Raw genomic sequence first — 5365 nt, 5'->3', positions numbered from 1 at the left:
ACCGTATGGCGAGCCACGCATCAAAGTCCAAACAGGATACGAAGGATTGAGCCTCGTTAGAAGCGTCCCCAATCGCCAAATCGGAGCTGGCGATTTCGGCGTCCCATGATACTTATTCTATTTTTGTTCGACGATTCGGTCTTTCACTGCTCGATGTTTAGAATTTCTAAATTTAGTGTTCAAAAACCAGCAATGTTATAATACAAATAAATACAGATTTGGGGAGAGAACAAGTTAAAAATTTGAAATTCGCAATTTAAAAATGTAGCAAACAATTGTAGAAATACTATTTTTCTAGCATATAATGAAATAATACATGAAAATTATCAACGAGAGTTTTATCAATTTTTTCGCTAAGATGGCAATCGTTCAGTTTACAATTGATTTCCTTCAAATTAGATGGTATTTGGAGGTGACAACTTGATTGCAATCTTTTCTATACGTTGGAGTCTTTTCTTATGAGATTCTATTTTCACGAAATTGAAGGAAGGGCAAGAGTGTTCAGGCAGAACAAGAACGACGATCAAAGAAATGAGGAAAAGAGGGTGGGACTGACGGTTATGTGGCAGTCTGGCCAGTCGATTATGGTGCCGAAACGAGTGCTGGAGCGACTCTCCAACCAGTTTTGGACAGTGTCTTCACTTGTGGCTATAAAGAGAAGGACGGAATACTCTGGTAGAAACGCGAAAGAAATATGCCGTCCACGCGATGGAGAAAGCGAGAACTAAGGAGAACGGCCGCGATTGAAGAAGAGGTTTAGAAGAGGGAAGTGCAAGGATGGAGAGTAGAAAGAGCGATAAAGGAAGCATAACTATCCATGAAGAAGAGAAAAGGAAAGCGAGATGAAGTGGGAAGCGAAGGATGGATCGAGATGGAACGAAATGCCTGAAAGAGAGCGTAAAGCGAAGAACAAAGAAGAAAATACCTCAGAGAAAAATGCGAGATACGGAATAGAAAGGAAATATATTGAAGAAGACAATAGAGAGAGAGAGAGAGAAGAAATAGATAGAAGAACTGAAATGCAAAGATATTGTATATCAAGAGATAGGGGAAGGTATTTGATTCTGAGTCTTTGATCATAATTAAAGACATAATATTCAATAGAAGACAGAAACATGAAGAGAAAATGTAAAGGTGAAGAAAGATACATCTAAAGCAAAAAGACAAATGAACATTTAGAACACAAGAAAAGATGAAGAAGTAAATGACAGCAGAGACGATGGAAAAAAATATTATAAATAATGTTTAATCAAAAATAAATACAACTGAAATCATGGCGTGTCTTCTATCTTTCTATTATGATCTATAAAGTGAAGATATGGAAGTTGATTTAAGAAGGAAATGCAACTAATTGAGGTAGGAAACTCAACTGGTGACCAAGATAGAGATGGGAAGAAACCAAAGGAACCACCTTGACGCTGCTAGAGAGGAAGGAGAACGTCATATCGAGGAAGACTAACATCACCAAGAAGAAGAGGAATAAGAAGAAGATGAAGAAGAAGAAGAAGAAGAAGAAGAAGAAGAACCGATGGAGGCGGTCGCCGCGAGTTTGAGTTTCGGTTTCGTTCGTTTCGCGCCTGCTCTGCGCGAACGGGAGCCGAGAGTGAACCTGTTCAGCGATGAGGTAGACGAAGAGAGACTGAATCGGAGTGAAAACGACAGAGATCGACGACACGACCCAACCGCGAGTGCGTCAACGACAAAGACAGACAGATTTTCTCATAAGAACGGAATGGAACGAGATGAAAGGAGAGAGAGAATGCGCGCGCGCGCGCGCGCGAGAGAGAGAGAGAGAGAGAGAGAGAGAGAGAGAGAGAGAGAGAGAGAGAGAGAGAGCAAGAAAGAAGAAATGATTCGTACGAGGGAGAAAGGGAGATCGACCGGGGGGACGTGATAGTACACGCGTGAGAGAGATAGAGCCAGACAGGGAGAGTGAGAGAGGCACAATAAAGAGAGAAAGAGGAGGACAGACCTGAGGCGCTCTGCTCGCAATAACGACTCTCGCCCTCGGTCAGTCGCGCGCGAACTGCGGAGTCGCGAACATCTCTCCGTTTTTTTAGCTCCGCCAAAGAAGATTACGCGTTTACTTCAATTTGGCAATCGCGTATCTTAGCTAAACTGGTATGCGATATATAGGAAGAAGAAAGAAAAAGTGAAGATACCGGCACAACGAGAAAATTCGGACTCAGTCTCAAGAAGGTATCTTTAATGATCAAAGTGGAGCAAGAGTCCTTGAAATTTTTCGTCATCTAATGTGAACAAGAATCGAGGAAAGATAGTGAAAACAGTGATAGTCCAAGATCTAAGAAAATCAGCTCTTATGCTCCAAAAGGTCTTTTCTATTCAGGTTGGTTTTTTTCGCAAAGTTGTCACAGGAGATTGACGAATTGACATGTGCGAGAAGTTATCAAAAGTGGAATGCTGTAGGGTAATTATTATTTGCCGGGGAATTGCTTAGGAGAATTGTTCATGTCAACCAGCAAGAATGCTGATATACCATGAATACGGTGTGATTTGAAGCGAAAACGACAACGAACTTTGAATAGTCTCTATCGATCGGCTTCGGGAAAAGTGATGAGTTGTCGCCTTTCCTTTTCGGCGTGGGAGATAACGCGCTAGGTTCTCTAGAAATCATGACTTTCACGCCAGTATATCAGAGATCAGCACGATCGGTCAAGTAGCTGCAAAGTACGTTGCAGTGACACTTATTTCGTAGATCAACATCTCAAATACATCCATACAAGCCATCATTTGCGAAACTTGTTTATTATTACCACTTAAGTTTGATAACTTTTTGAAAACATTCAGCGTCGTCATTTGCTTTTGATAACACCTCTTCATTATAATCCAGCAGCTTTGATTCCTGAAGAAACTCGTAGTACGCTTTGATAACGTTACGAAAATTGCTCGATCCAACTCCGTCAGACATCAGCATCGATTCCTCGACTGGAAAGAGCGATTCCGAAGAGCCGAAGAATCCCGATAATCCCACCATGATGCGCCAAGTGCCGTACACTCCGAGATAAGACGATCTGTGCGAAACGGAGAGGCTGGCATCGGCGTGGCGGCGACGACGACGACGACGGCGACGGCGACGGCGACAACGGCGGTAGCGGAGGAAGCGGCGGGTGGCGAGGAGAAGACGGAGGATCGATGGATCTGTAATGCGTGCAAAGTACGATCGGCGTGCACGACAACACGAATACCCAGATACCGCAGATCGGGTCGCGGGCGACAGTGGAGGCGGAGGGGAGGTCGATGAAGACCGGACTGGAGAGGCGGAATAGGGACGAATGAGTACTTTTCGAGGCTATCTCTCGGGGGGGGGAGAATACATTGGGGCGAATTGTCAGCGATATCATTGACGAAGACGTAATCTTGTTGAGCGCGGAGTACATTGTACAACTGGTGACCGAGTGAGAGAAGAACGGAAAGGACGGTAAGCTGACGATAGAGCTGGCTTCTCTATACTACTGCTCGAGTATATACTATAAAAGCAAGAAGGACTGACGACGAAGAGGAAACGAGCAGGACGTAGTCGCGTAGCGTGTCGTGTATATGCGTGTCGTCGCTGGTACGCCGAGGAAACAGCAACGCGCCAGCAATACGGCGACGGAGGACGCGGAGCTATTGCTATTTTGGAGTTCGCCGAATATCTCGCCACACTGGTGCTGCTGGCTCAGGCTGGTCGAGGCTGCGCTGCGCGTTCTCTCGCGCCTCTTCTTCCCATCCTGCTTTTCTTTCTGCCCGGTCGATTCCCCCTCGCGGACTGGCGGCCGATTTTGCGCCGATGACGCATGGCACCGACCAAAAGCGCCGCGACGTGTGACAGGTAGGAGCTGCAATTCCTTCTTTTTCTTTCTTGTTTCCTTCCGACCCTGGTCGCGTGTGACCGTGAGTGCAATGGCTCGTGAGATTCGAGTATATAGGGGTTGCAAAGCGTGTTCGGGGATGCGCCTTTCGAAGGGCGATCACATCGACTTGACCGTGAGAAATGCGTTGTGCACTTGACTTACGTCCGGGATAGACATCGCTTGTAATACTCTATAACTTTTTATGTTTGCTTCGTATAATTTGGAATCACTGTAATACGTAATCTGATGTCTGCGAAATTTTATTTTCATTGCATGAATAATTTCAATTAAAAATAATTTTGCAGTGTCATTGTTTTGAAGAAACGATCTCCAATCTGCGTTGCTCGGAGTTCGCCTACAAATATCGAGATTATTTTTACACGTGTCTCATACTGCGTCACTGGTATTTTGCGGTGTTATGTTTTCTGGTACATATTCTACCTCGTGCATTAATATGCTTGTAACGAAGAGCGCAGTTGCATTAGGAATTATTATTTGTTTATATTAACAATTAGATAACGAAGAATTGCGAATTCAAAGTTAAAAGTATCCTCATCGATTATATTATCGATATCTACATAGCCTTCATAGCTGCGTCATTCTGTCACAATAACGCATTGAAACACAATATTTTTACTAATTGTGACTACCTTCGACAATAACATTAATGGATCAACGTCACGCAATATGAATAATTTAGCATTCTAATTTTATATTTTTAGAAAATTATTGATTAAAAGAATCTCGAAGAAATCGAATTAAATTATTATAAAATTCACTTTAATAAATACGAAAATAAATTCAAAATTATACGATGATAAATATAAAATGATAAATATAAAATTATTAAAAAATTACTTGCAAAGTTTATAATAAATATTGATGTATATATGAATATTAATTTGTCTTTTAATTTGTTAACTAATTAGATTTATCGCGACTGATAAAGAATGCTTCATAATTTTTGATATTGTATAAAGCAAGATATTTTTATCGATAAGCGAGGAGATATAATGTATTCGAATGTTATCATGCATTCCCATTGCACTGCTCGACGAAGTGGCGTTTTGCAGCAGGTTTTATCCCGTCGGCTCATCGAAGACAGCCCACAGAAATTCGTGTTTTTTCTCTCGCATAGCGAATGGCGTATGGACCGGACGTCGTTTGCCGATCACGTCTGCCATCCAGGCTGAATTATACGCGAAGGGATAAAATTCGAGACTGCGCGACGCGACACAACGCGACGCGATCGCTCGGGGGACCTTCGAAAATCTTCGGAAACGTGAGCTGCTGCATTGACGAGCGCCGATTAGCGAATAGAGTTATGTGTGCTCGTGTGCCTCGCGCCTGATCGATTGGACAAATACGAAAAGTGAAGAGGAAACCCCTCTTCTCTCTTTTACGCGAGATATCTTACTATTTGCGGAGATCTCGGTGAGGGAGGTCGCTTCGACGAATTTATGATCGAAATAGATGAGCGAGATAATGGCTTCAACGACGTAACGTAAGCA

General features: G+C 43.0%; 1 protein-coding gene across 1 annotated transcript in view; it reads left to right on the top strand.

Annotated features, from left to right (window-relative positions):
- Window positions 1–2028: 2028 nt before the first annotated feature.
- Window positions 2029–5365, top strand: part of LOC108694531 (solute carrier organic anion transporter family member 3A1) — a 68651-nt gene continuing 65314 nt past the window's right edge. The window contains exon 1 of the mRNA XM_018204103.1: window positions 2029–3832. The gene's annotated coding sequence lies outside the window, so the exon portion shown is untranslated. The remainder of the gene's footprint in view (window positions 3833–5365) is intronic.

Source organism: Atta colombica, unplaced genomic scaffold, assembly GCF_001594045.1.
Source record: "Atta colombica isolate Treedump-2 unplaced genomic scaffold, Acol1.0 scaffold12, whole genome shotgun sequence".
Lineage (NCBI taxonomy): Eukaryota > Metazoa > Arthropoda > Insecta > Hymenoptera > Formicidae > Atta > Atta colombica.
Note: the sequence above shows the minus strand (reverse complement) of the source record. Positions and strands in the feature narration are given on the sequence as shown.